The following is a 14,591-nucleotide window of genomic DNA, read 5'->3' on the forward strand; positions in this document are numbered from 1 at the left end:
TCCAATGATAGTTACAAGCATGTCTCATCTTCCCCGGTATATTTGGTTGAAGGAGGTGGAGGTCCAAGCTCAGTTTGGGACATGAGTCCGCAAAATAAGGAGGGAGAATTTTCTTTGTGGTTGTATTGGGGCAGCTTCTTTGTAAAAGAGGCATCCCTCCCCTCTCCCTTGAACCCTGGGGGTATAGCACTCACATGGTCCACTGCCACTATATTTTTCTCTTCCTCTCCTTGGGATGTCTTGCATTATTCACAGTTCCTCAGCCAAGTGTGAGCCTACTGACTTTTACTGAAAGTTTTCTGCCACCAACCTTGAGCTGCTTTGTGAAAGAGGCATAGGGTGCATGGCTGTGCTTGAAAAGCTTCCCAACGATAATGTATCTCAGACAGGACTAAGGCAGCCCATTCCTAGATTGTGTGACTTGACATGTTTTTTGTCATTATGACATTATATGAGGCATTTTAAACAATTAGAAGAGTTTTTCATGTTATTTGAGGAGTGTTTGGTCAGGTTTAAGAATGCTTTATGTAGAAATTGAACTGTTTAATCTGTGGCTATAATAGAAAAAGGACTGGGGGGGGGGGGGGGGGGGGGTCGGGCGTAGACCACAGCTGAACCATCTCTATGTGATAATGTTTCTGCAGTTTTATTACTGTTTTTCATACAATTATTACACTTCAAAAGTGTATGTTGTCATAATATACACTAGTATATCATGGTGCAGACACACACTGGTGGACACACACAGGGACCAATCAACATGTACAAACACCACAGCCAATCACCAGTTAGAATACACACACTATAAAGGCAGAGGGCACCATGGTTCCCGCTCATTCTGGGTGCTGCCTCTGAGTGTAATAAGAACTCATCCAGCCCAGCACAGAATCACAACACGTGCTGACAGAATCAACTGGTTCGGACAAGGCTTAGGTCTCTAGTTTAAGTTAGCATCATTTAGACCCACAGTCATCGTGTGTTAGTTAGTTAGAAATATTTAATAAAATTGAGTTGACCTTCATCAGTGTTGGAAGTGTCTGTTCATCTCTCAAGTCTACACTAGCCAACACTTCATAGTACCAGGAGTTGAGGGATGCTCGCACTTCTGAGACCTACCTTTCAGTGATCTGCCTTCCACCAGTCTTGCGCCATCCTACAGAATGGACTCTGTTCGCCCGCCGCCGCCTCTCCGCATTGCAGGGAACCTGGGCTCCAACTGAAAACTTTTCAAACAGCGCTTCCAGCTGTACCTCGAAGCCAGGGACCTGGAAGCTGCCTCGGACGCACGGAAAATTGCTCTCTTCCTCTTCACAGCCGGTGACCACGCTCTGCACATTTACAACTCGCTCACCTTCGATGAGGGGGAGGACAAATCAAAGTTCAAGACCATAATTCTGAGGTTCAACAGCCACTGCGCGGCCGAGGTCAAACAGCGTTCGTCACCCACCTCAGAGACTAAACTTATGAACTCTGTACACATGTGGACTCTCTGAAATGTTCTTTTCCCTATATTCTTTATTGTTGCATTCGTTATCCAGTGATTTGTAAATAGATTTGAGGTTATTCCAGTTCATGGTAGTCATCTGCACCAGGCACCTTCCTCTGTAAATAGTCTTGTTCCCTGTAGATAGCTTTGTACATATGTCTTCGCACCTCACACGTAGCTAGGTACATTCTCCGCACACCCACACTATTTATTATCACATGCCTATATCAACATTTTTTTTTATAAAAGGGGGGATGTCATAATATACACTAGTATATCATGGTGCAGACACACACTGATGGACACACACAGGGACCAATCAACATGTACAAACACCGCAGCCAATCACCAGTTAGAATACACACACTATAAAGGCAGAGGGCACCATGGTTCCCGCTCATTCTGGGTGCTGCCTCTGAGTGTAACAAGAACTTACCCAGTCCAGCACAGACTCACACCACGTGCTGAGAGAATCAACTGGTTCGGACAAAGCTTAGGTCTCTAGTTTAAGTTAGCATCATTTAGACCCACAGTCATTGCGTGTTAGTTAGTTAGAAATATTTAATAAAATTGAGTTGAACCTTCATCAGTGTCTGTTCATCTCTCAAGTCTACACTAGCCAACACTTCATATGTAACACTTCAAGTGGGAATGTAACAAGCTGCACACTTAAAGTGTTATGTTCACGTTAGACAGTGCAAAGAAATCAGCCACCATTCTATTCTGATTTGCTCAAATATTTGGGGTTAGCAGAAGATAATATTGTTGATAAGGATCAAAGATCCTGCAAGTAATACTCAAATGATTAATTTTTCAGCAGCCTGGAAGCAACGACCATAAGATGTAACATTCAAACATTTAGTTGTTTTCAAGTTTATGTTAAGTTTTCCTTTCCCCTCGGTTCAGTATTTATGGTTAAATATTAAAATCCAGAAATTCCAGGAGAGGCATTTTGGGAGCAGATCTGGGGTGGGACAGAATTTTTTCTGCCCCAGTGGATGGGCTCTTGACCCCATCCCATAAGCAGAAGTCAGGGAATTGACTATTGTGGACAGACACTTGTGCCGTTTGTGTGATGCCTCAGACAGAGGAAAGATTTCACCAGTGTTAAGTGGATCTGCAGTTTTGGTCAAGCAGCTTAAAGCAATGGAGATGGGCTTCAGGTGCAGAATAAGCATCGGGCATAACCGTGCCAGCCATGGCACAGCTGGTGGCGCTCATCTTTCTGGGTCAGAAGGTATGGATTCAGGACTCACTGCAGGACGTGAGCATAAATATCAAGGCTGTTACTTCAGACCACTGCTGTCAGAGGTGTCATCTTTCAGATAAAATGTTAAACCAAGGCCCTGCCTGCCCTCGTAGGTAGACGTAAAAGATCCCACAGGACTACTTTGAAGAAAAGCAGGGGAGTTATCTTCAATGTCCTGGCCAACGTTCATCCCTCAATCAACATTACAGGAACAGATTATCAATTTGCTGTTTGTGGAAGCTTGCCGTAAACAAATTGGCCACTGAGTTTCCTACACTGCAAGTTCAAAAGTACGTCATTGGCTGTGAAGCAATTTGGTTCATCCTGTGGTTGTGAAAGGTGCCATGTAAAAGCCTCACAGCCTTTGTAATCATTGTTCAGATGGAAACCAAGTGTATTGATCAGTAGATGTAGCCAGGTGGACAGCTAAGCTCAGATTGCTCAATATAGTAGTACAGAAATACTGAATGCTGTATGATGCACAATAGTGATAAAATCTTACCATGAACCTGAATGAGTAAAAGCTCAGATACATGGAAGTTTAGGGAACCTGATTACAAAACATAATTCACTGCAGCCAGAAATAAGGTGCAGGAAGGTGTCATTTGTCGGAATTTGACCACTATTACTTTTTTGGGGGATGCAAATAGTCAGAAATGTTGGGCGCGATTCTCCCATGCCACACCACATGGGAGAATCGTCGTTCGCGCCATTTTTTCCGCGGTGCCGGTCCGACGCCGGCAGGCCATTCTCCGAGGAGCGGAGAATCGGTGCCATTTGCGCAGGTGCATTTGGCCGGGCCACCGATTCTCCGGCCTTGATGGGCCGAGCGGCCGTGGGGAAACGGCAGAGTCCCGCCGGTGCCGTTAACACATGCTCGCAACCAGTGAGAACTCGGCGCGTAGTGTCGGGGAGTGGCCTGTGGGGCGGGGGAAAGTGCTCCTTCACCAGGGGAGGCCTCCGATGGGGTTTGGCCCGCGATCGGGGCCCACCAATCGGCGGGCCAGCCTCTCCAGCCCCAGCCCTATTTTATTATGCGGATGGCCCCTGAACCGCCACGTCATGTTGCGTCGGGGCCTGCGCATTGAGGAAGTCCCCCACGCATTTGCGGGTTGGCGTAGCCCAACTGTGCATGTGCATGCTGGCGTGGCCCAACTGCGCATGCGCAGGTTGGCGCGGTGCCCATTTGGCACCAGGAAGGGAGGCTAACGCACCAGCGCCATGCTGGCCCCTTGTGGGGGCCAGAATAGGTACTGCCCATGCTCGTTTCGCGCCGTCATGAAACACAACGCGTTCACGACGGCGCAAACACTCTGTCTCCATTTCGGAGAATCGCGCCCACTATTTCTTTTGTTTGAACAGCATATATCAGGATCAGTTTTGCAAGACCACACAGACCCAACTTGCACTACACTGACTTTGAGTTATCCAATGTGGGGTAAGAATGGGCTCTACATAGTTCTCGTTAAAATACTTAGGTTAAAGAAATCTGGTGGGATTCTCCGTCGGCCAATGCCGAAATCGGGAAACGCAATTGGGCGGAGAATCGTTTCTGACGGCAAGATTGCGGCGGGTGCAAATTTGACAACAAATCGTGATTCTCTGCCGCCTCGACAGCGGGATCAATGTGCTCTGGAATGCACGTAGAGTAAACATCGTTTGCATGTCATTGGAGAGCCCGACCTGGTATTCTCCGGGGCCTCCGCGATTCTCCGCCTCCGATCGACCGAATTCCCGACAGTGAGGCTCACTTGAGCTTTAAAAATCGTGAAACGGGTACCGTGGCTGATGAGGAAAAGAAAGGAGGTAAGACACGGAGAGGCGCGACGATTGGCTACTGGGCTGGTCACTGGCCGGGGCTGGGTAGAACTGGGGTGAGACCTGCCAGGGCTGGACGGGGTGGGGATGACAGGGGAAAGGGCTGTGGGGCTGGGGTGACCCCCCACGGGACTGGGACAGTGTCCAAGCATGGACCGCCATTGTTGCGGCTTGCAAGGCAGCCATCTTGCTGTGCACCCCACTGACCACCCACCTTGGCCCCTGGTTCTGCAGAGTGCCATCCATCACCTCCACTTAATAGCCCCCACCCCCTACCCCAACAGTCCCACAACCAACATTCCACCAAACCACCACCCCCTCCACAACTGGCTGGCACCCGCCAGCGGGGCATCACGCAGCCCACTCAAGGGCAACGCCAACAGTAGCACCTACAGGGGGGTGCTGGATGTGGGCTGGGGAGTGTACTGCTGACAAGAACAGCACCAGCCGACGGAGCCCTGGCAGTAGGGATAGATGCCAGGGCCAGAGGCCCCCATTGTGCTGGGCACCAACAGGACCAGGAATGTGGAGAGGAGGAGGGGAGGGGAACATGCAGGGGCAGAGTCTGCAGTGCCACTTGGGGCCACCGTGTAGCCCTGTGAACCTGTTTGGGCATGGGGATATGCACAATGTTAACATTTGGAACAATGGATATTGGAATTCAACCAGCAATGGTGGCCTTCAAAGAACGAAGAGTCGCTTTGTCGCTGGGTCGCCACAGCCCTGGGGGAGTTCACTGCTGTATGAGTTGGAGTTGCTCAAGGAGGAAGAAGCTGCAGCAGTGGAATTTGCAGCTATGGAGCGTGCAACAGGGGAACAGGAGGCAGCCGGTGAGGATGGAGAGCCGGCCGCCCAACAGATTGAGGATGAGGAGGTGCAAAAGATATGCTGCATGAGGCTTCGCGTGTACCGGCAGCATCTGTTATTCGAGGTGCTGCTGGACCGGGCATGCTGCCGAAGACTCCGGCTGAGCAGGGAAACAGTGCGACATAACTTCCAGATTATGGCACACTTGCCACCGTGGGAGAATGTAAGAGGACACTCACTCACAATGGCCGGCAAGATGATGTTTGACCTGAACATCTAAGCCACGGGCTCCTTTCAGGAGCCGGGTGGGAATTGTCCGAGATGTCGCAGAGCTCAGTGTACTGGTGGATCCCCGCTGTCACGGAGGGCCTATGTGCCAGTCGGCACAATACACCCATTTCGATGTGGACCGAGCCCACCAGAATGCCCGGGCAGCGGGGTTCGCAAGCATCACCAACATGCCCCGGGTCCATGGGGTGATTGACAGGATGCATGTCGCCCTACAAGCACCTGCAGATGACAGGCCGTTCGATACAAACCAAAAGGGGTTCCACTTGATGAACTTGCAGCTGGTCCCCCTCTGGTGACAGCACTTAGCCGTAGGAACAAATCCAGCCCAATGTTTTGGCCTCAGCTACTTTCAGTGGTAAAGAATTCCACAGGCTCACCACTCTGGGTGAAGACATTTCTCCTCATCTCAGTCCTAAGTGTTCGAACCAGTATCCTCAGATTGTGACCCCTGGATCTGGACACCCCCAACAATGAGAACATTCTTCCTGCATCTACCATGTCTAGTCCTGTTAGAATTTTATAGGTTTCTATGAGATGCCCACATTCTTCTAAACTCCAGTGAATATTACCCTAGCCGAATCAATCTCTCCTCACACATCAGTCCCGCCATCCCAGGAATCAGCCTGGTAAACCTTCGCTGCACTCCCTCTACAGCAATAACAGCCTTCCTCAGACAAGGAGACCAAAACTGTCCACAATATTCCAGGTGCGGTCTCACCATGGCCCTGTATAATTGCAGCTCTTGACTGGGCAGCTGGTTCGTCATGCAGAGCAAGCCGAACAGCGCAGGTTCAATTCCAGTACCGGCAGAGGTTATTCATGAAGACCCTGCCTTCTCATCCTTGCCCCCGCCTGAGATGTGGCGACCATCAGGTTAAGTCACCAGCAATCAACTCTCAAAGGGGAGAGCAGCCTATGGTCCTTTGGGACAGTGGCGACATTTACATTTTACACTACGTCCGATCCCAGTGAATTGAATGGACATGCACCATTGAAAATGAAAAATGAAAATCTCTTATTGTCACGAGTAGGCTTCAATGAAGTTACTGTGAAAAGCCCCTATTCGCCACATTCCGGCGCCTGTCCGGGGAGGCTGGTACGGGAATCGAACCGTGCTGCTGGCCTGCTTGGTCTGCTTTAAAAGCCAGCAATTTAGCCGAGTGAGCTAAACCAGCCCCATCTGTGCACTCTGTTGTTGGCCACATGCCCAAACATCGGAGAAAGTTGTAATTATTCTGTTGGCATTTACGGCCTGCTGCCTCCACATCCTGAAGCCTCATTGGATAGATTTTCCCTGTGAGTAGTTGCTACCTCATAACACCTTTGTAGGTTTTTCTTTTGGCATTTTTCCCTTTTTGGATTCTACCAATTAGTTTAGCTTTGCGCTCTGGGAATAAAAGATCCACAACATTATTTTAGTCCTGTCTTGGTTTTTCCAACAATATTATGTGAAGTGAATCGAAATAGTTGATGATGGAGTGGTGGATGAGATGGATCATCCACCTGGCGTTTCTGACTCAATACAGTTGCGAATGCTTCAGTCTTTTGCACTGACGTATTGTGCTCTACCATCACTGATGACAAAGATGTAGTCTCCTCCTTTTAGTTGTTTAGTTATCCACCACTACTCACGATTGTATGTAATAGAAACACATAGTTTTGAGCTGATATCTTGGTTGTGGGGTTGCTTAGCTCTGCCTGGCATTTTGCTCCTGCTAACGTGCTTATAGTCCTATATTGTCGCTTCATCAGGTTGGCACCTCATTTTCACATAAACCTGCACGCTCTTGTGCACTCCTCATGGAACCACGGTTGATGCCCTGGTTTGATGGTCATGGTAGAGTGAGAGCTTTGCAGACTCTGTGGTTACAGATTGTGGCGGAACCCAATCTTTATGCTGCTGATGGTCACAATGCCTCGTGTGTGTAGTTGTGAGCTGTAGACATTTTCTAAATCTATCCCATTCTGCATGGTGGCATAGTGGTACACAATATGGCTAAGGAAGTCCTCGCTCTGAATACAGGACGTTGTCTCCACAAAGTCTTTGCGGGTTACCCTACTAATACCGCCAAGGACATGTAAATCTGTGACAGTTAAATTAATTAGGTTGAGGTCGAGCAGGATTTTTCCCTCATATTTCTTTCCTCACCACCTACCAGCCAGAATGACACCTATATCCATAGAATCCAGACATATCTTTCAGGAATCAACCAGCTTGGTGCAGCCCAGCCACCTTGGTGTTGGACATTGAAGTCTTCCTACCGAGACTGCATCCTGTATCCTTGCATCCTATTAGTGCTTCTTCCACTGGTGCTCAACTTGGTGGGGTCCTGAATCGTTATCCCTCAGAGGGCAGTAGGTGGTCATCAACAGGAAGATCCCCTGTCCATATTAAGGATGATACCATGAGACTCCGAAACTTCATGTTTTGAATTAAACATTGCCAGCCATCATTATGCTGCCACTTCTGGTGGGTCTGTCCTGCTAGTGGAACTACATGTCCCTATGGATAGTAATGGACAAATGTAAGACATAGAAGCAGAATTTTCCCAAAAATAGGCAGAGTGACGTAACGGGTGGAAAAACTGGCGAGAAAGCCGCCAGCCCCAAAGGCAAATGAAGGGGCGGGACCCACCACACGCTGTCAGCAATTTTGGTTTTTAAAAAAAACACAAGAAATTAAAAATAGAACACCATTCCCCCCCTCCCCTGGACTGCCCCCTGAACCTCCCCCAATCAAATAGCCACCCTCCCCCCTCACGTCATTGGCAGGGGACAATCAGTATGCGAAATCCCGCCAGCATAATAGTGTTTTGGACTCCCGTGGGACTTCCTGCCCCCCCCCCTCAAAATGGGAGTGGAAAATCCCCCTGCAGTCTGGTTTGTGAGTATGACTATGTCAGGCTTTTGCTGGATTAGTCTATGGAAGTTTCTCAGTGAAAGTCCTTGGAAATGAATGAGAAAGAATTTACAGGTTTGATTGGAACATAGGAACAGGAGGAGGCCATTCATCCCCTCAAGCCTCCTCTGCCATTTAATGAGATCATGGCTGATCTGTGGCCTAACTCCATATACATGCCTTTGGCCATACCCCTTAATACTTTCACTCAACAAAAAATTATCCATTTCAGATTTAAAATGAACAACAGATTTAGCAGCAGATTTGTGGAAGAGAGTACCAAACCTCTACTGCCGTTTGTGTTTAGAAATGCTTCCTAACATTTCTCCTGAATCGTCTGGCCCTTATTTTTAGACTATGTCCCCTAGTTCGAGAAACCCCAACCAGTGGAAACAGTTGATCTTTATTTACCCTGTTTTTTCCTGTTAATATCGTGAAGGTTTCGATCAGATCACCCCTTAACCTTCTAAATTCTAGAGAATACAGGCCTAATTTGTATAATCTCTCCTCATAACTTAACCCCTGAAGTCCAGGTATAATTCTTGTAAACTTACGTTGCATTCCCTCCAAGGCCAAAATATCCTTCCGAAGGTGTGGTGCCCAGATGTGCTCACAGTACTCTGAGTCGGCTGGGTCTGTCTTTGCTGTGTCTAAATCCAATACCTAAGTTGAAGCTGAAATGCTTAGTTTTATTCCTATTGCACTTCCATGTAGCAGTTTGATTAGTTTAGGCCATTTTCGGTTGCACTTACGAGTTAGTCACATTGTTGTGGATTTGGAGTAACAAGTAGACCAGACTGGGTAAGTATTATAAGGTTCCTTCCCGAAAGGACATTAGTGAACTAGTAGGGTATTTATGACTTTATGCTCACCATTCCTGATAGTAACTTTTTATTCCAGATTTATTTAATTAACTGAATTCAAATTCACAAGCTGCCATGGTGAGATATGAGTGCTTGGATTATTAGTCCAGGCCCCTGGATTATTAGTCAGTACCATAACCACATGTTCTGCTGACAAACAGCTTTAAAGGAAGGTTCACTGGCAAGAACGGCGGGATTAAAGAGAGGTTCCATGGGAGGAAAGGGTGATATCTGGGGAGGCCTGGATTCCCTGTGGTGCCTGCTCCATCTGGACAAGAGAGGGAAGATTTTCATTTACTTCGTTAGGCCCATTCATCCTTTCAAGACTTTAGTAAGAGAACTGGGGCCGGTTCCCTGCTCAGACTTGGGTTAAATTCTTGGGATTCCACTGACAATAATTGGGCCTTTACATAAATTTATGAAGCTCTTGCTTGCTTCTGTTGAATGCATCAGCTACTAACCTGCAATGTATGCAGTGAATAGCTAAAATGGAATCACTGTGGGGATGGAATGTTCTGAATCTCCATTTTAAGGGCCGTTCCCCTGATCCTGTTGGGCAAGGCAAATTAAAATTCCCCTGCTACTGGCCAGCATGGTAAATCAACACTAAGAGTCATTTGATAGTACAAAATGAGAGTATTGCTGAAAAACAGAGACTTGTTGAAGCTTTTTCCCTCACACTCATCAGGTCACTACAAGAATACCAGTATGAGGGATATTACTGTAAGAGAAGAGAATGGAGAATGCACCAGTTGTTGATGACTGACGGATAACTGCCAAGCGTAGTTTGAAATTTAAACCAGGCAGCTTGACCTGATTGATCAAAGCATTGCCCTGGTGAACGAATCAATAAATGGCCACTTACTTTGTTTGTTGTTTTGCCCTATTAGTATTCTTGCAAAGCGTCCTGATGAGTGTAAGAGAAAAATCTTTGACATGGCTCTTTTTCCAGCAATATAAGTAAGGTTTTACAATGATCAGCTTCTAGCTGTTTTGAGTATAATTTACCAGAAGTTCTCATTGACAAGTAAAAGAAATATATGACGAAGTGGTCTGAAATAGTTTTACGCTTGCGCGGGATGTGAACTTGTACAATAATGGTTCACTTAGTTGTTACTTTAGTCAGTGCTTGGTTAGAAATTGATAGGGAAGCATTTTATGCATTTGGAGTACAATGGCAACTTCTAAGCCCGTTAACAGTCCTGTTTTCTCAAATTTTGGGTTGCGGTGATAAGGTAGAGCAAGAAAAATAAAGTAGAATCAATACGTGGCTTATTTAAAAATAAACGAGCCAAACAAGCTGCCTTGCCTGTCTCTGATGTAGCTTCGTTGTCAGCTTAATACACCAGATAGCAGCAAAACATGAGCTTTGCGAACTAATGGTGAATTCTCAACCTCAGCCCACACACCAGGGAGAGGTGACAAGCAGAGAAAATGGAGCATAGATCAGCTCATAAACAGACATAAATCTATCTCTATTGTCTGTTCTTACAAAACAAAGCTGACAATATTAAACATAGGAAACTAAGGTTCCATAAAGATCTGCAATTTTATGTTTTACTGTCTGCAAGATATGGTCAGTGGTCTACCACCACAGCAAGAAGAGGAGCCTTCACCGTAGCACCTCATTCAGTGTCAATTTAAGCACCACACCCACACATGTAGATAGTGATAATGATAATGTGGTGGAGGAATCACTTGGTGTACTACAAAGCATTGCTAATGAAAGCATAGAAGAGGTCTTGCCTAGCAATGGACAGTAAGACAAAAGTTGAGCTAGTTGCATGCCCCTCCTTAGCTGTCTCTGCTTGCAAGATTAACTGTTTAAGGGGTTTCCAATAGAGGGATACATAAAACACCTCAATATTCTTGCGTGTTTGTTTGGGGTCTATGTTCATTGTAGTTCAGACAACGTACAGTCATTAATCTGAACTGTAGTTGATTGAGGAGCAGCAATGATGGCAGCTACAATGAACAATGCAGCAATATTGGATCTGGGAACAGTGAACACAGAAAGATAGGCTTCAAGAAGAGGTTTCAAGACATGAAATGAAATGAAATGAAAATCGCTTATTGTCACAAGTAGGCTTCAATGAAGTTACTGCGAAAACCCCTAGTCGCCACATTCCGGCACCTGTTTGGGAAGGCTGGCACAGGAATCGAACCGTGCTGCTGGCCTGCCTTGGTCTGCTTTCAAAGCCAGCGATTTAGCCCAGTGTGCTAAACCAGACATGCATCAGACACACTGATCTGAGCTTTCAACCCAGGCAAGGTATGAATACAAAGGAAAAGAAGCAACAAACTCACACTTGTACATCAAAACAACACAGTTGGCTCAGGCATCAGGAGCCGGTGGAAGCCCTGCGATTTGCTTTGGAATTATCTTGGCACTGGTGCAACAGTGCAACCTTTGATAGGCTCAATCTGACTGTTAAAACCCCCAAGGGACTCACGGGATAGGGATGATTCGCTACCCCGTGGAACTTACAGAATACAAGCTCCCCTGATAATGGGGCAGGGGACCATCAACAATGTGCTGTTCATCTGTATAAATACAGTCAGCCAGTCAGGCACCGACGAGAGAAGACCCAGGAGGGAATCGCTGGGAGTCATGTATATAGTTGAACAAAATAAGTTTGTTTCTTTGACTACTCGGTGTGGACTCCTTCCATTGCCCCTTACAAAACTGATAACCTCTGTGAGGTGACTTGTTGTAATTGAAGTGTCAGATCACACTTCTAGGCAGATTCTCAGTGACTATGGTGTAACTCCGATGCACTCTGCATGCTCTTTACACTGCCTTTTGCATCTGCTGCTCCATTATCACAAGTGTAATTTGAGAATCATTACTCATCCAACCTGTTCTGCAATTCTGCACTGAGTCAATCACAAAAGTCCTGTTGTGCAACACAGGAACTAGGGATTTTCTGCTTTTGCAGAAATCTATGTAGCATTAAAGGGTTGAGATGTGTACCAGTCCCCTTGTCACACTATTAACTTGAAAGAATTTAAAAGGTTACCCACATTTGAATCATTTTTGTGGTCTCCCAAACAACTTTGATGAACTTTCCTTGGATTGGATTGGATTGGATTTGTTTATTGTCACGTGTACCGAGGTACAGTGAAAAGTATTTTTCTGCAAGCAGCTCAACAGATCATTCAGTACATGGAAGAAAAGGGAATTAAACAAAATTCAAGAAAATACATGAGAATACATAATAGGGCAACACAAGATATACAATGTAACTACATAAGCATTGGCATCGGTTGAAGCATACAGGGTGTAGTGTTAATTAGGTCAGTCAATAAGAGGGTCATTTAGGAGTCTGGTGACAGTGGGGAAGAAGCTGTTTTTGAATCTGTTCGTCCGTGTTCTCAGACTTCTGAATCTCCTGCCCGATGGAAGAAGTTGGAAAAGTGAGTAAGCCGGGTGGGAGATATCCTTGATTATGCTGCCCGCTTTCCCCCGGCAACGGGAGGTGTAGATGGAATCAATGGATGGGAGGCAGGTTTGTGTGATGGACTTTCTGAAGTTCCTTGCAGTCCTGGGCCGAGCAGTTGCCATAACAGGCTGTGATGCAGCCCGATAGGATGCTTTCTATAGTGCATCTGTAAAAGTTGGTAAGGGTTAATGTGGACATGCCGAATTTCCTTAGTTTCCTGAGGAAGTATAGGCGCTGTTGTGCTTTCTTGGTGATAGCGTCGACATGAGTGGACCAGGACAGATTTTTGGTGATGTGAACCCCTAGGAATTTGAAACTGCTAACCATCTCCACCTCGGCCCCGTTGATGCTGACAGGGGTGTGTACAGTACTTTGCTTCCTGAAGTCGATGACCAGCTCTTTAGTTTTGCTGGCATTGAGGGAGAGATTGTTGTCGATACACCACTCCACTAGGTTCTCTATCTCCCTCCTGTATATGGACTCGTCGTTATTCGAGACCCGGCCCACTATGCTCGTATCGTCAGCAAACTTGTAGATGGAATTGGAACCAAGTTTTGCCACGCAGTCATGTGTGTACAGGGAGTAGAGTAGGGGGCTAAGTACGCAGCCTTGCGGGGCACCGGTATTGAGGACTATTGTGGAGGAGGTGTTGGTGTTCACTCTTACTGACTGTGGTCTATTGGTCAGAAAGTCAAGGATCCAGTTGCAGAGTGGAGAGCCAAGTCCTAGGTTTTGGAGCTTTGATATGAGCTTGGCTGGGATTATGGTGTTGAAGGCGGAGCTGTAGTCAACAAATAGGAGTCTGATGTAGGAGTCCTTGTTTTCGAGATGCTCTAGGGATGAGTGTAGGGCCAGGGAAATGGCGTCTGATGTGGACCGGTTGCGACGGTATGCAAATTGAAATGGGTCAAGGTGTTCCGGGAGTATGGAGGTGATGCGCTTCATGATCAGCCACTCGAAGCACTTCATTACAACTGACATCAGGGCCACCGGGCGGTAAGCACTGAGGCATGTTGCCTGGTTCTTCTTTGGTACCGGTATGATGGTGGTCTTCTTGAAGCAGGTGGGGACCTCGGAGTGGAGTAGGGATAGGTTAAAGATGTCTGTGAATACCTCTGCCAGCTGGTATGCGCAGGCTCTGAGTGCACAACCAGGGATCCCATCCGGGCCCATCGCCTTCCGTGGGTTCACTTTCAGGAAGGCCAATCTGACTTCGGAAACTGTGATGGTGGGTATGGGTGAATTATGGGCTGCTGGGTCACTCAACAGCGGATTGTTGGTTACCTGCTCAAACCGAGCATAGAAGGCATTAAGTTCATCGGGGAGGGGTGCACTGCTGCCAGAGATACTGCTCGGCTTCGCTTTGTAGCCCGTTATGTTGTTTAGTCCTTGCCACAACCGCCGAGAGTCTGTCTCTCACTCTAGCTTAGTTTGATATTCTCTCTTGGCATCTCAGATGGCTTTGCGGAGGTCGTACCTGGATTTCTTGTATAGGACAGAGTTGTCTGCCTTGAACGCCTCAGATCTGTCCTTCAGTAGGGAGTCAATCTCGTGGTTGAGCCATGGTTTCCAGTTGGGGAACGTACGTACTGCTTTCTTTGGCATGCAGTCGTCCACACATTTGCTGATGAAGTCGGTGATGGTGGTGGCATACTTATTTAAGTTAGTCGCTGAGTTCTTAAATATGGACCAATCCACTGTCTCTAAGCAGTCACGTAAGAGCTCTTCTGTCTCC

This window comes from Scyliorhinus canicula, chromosome 18 (genome assembly GCF_902713615.1).
Source record: "Scyliorhinus canicula chromosome 18, sScyCan1.1, whole genome shotgun sequence".
Lineage (NCBI taxonomy): Eukaryota > Metazoa > Chordata > Chondrichthyes > Carcharhiniformes > Scyliorhinidae > Scyliorhinus > Scyliorhinus canicula.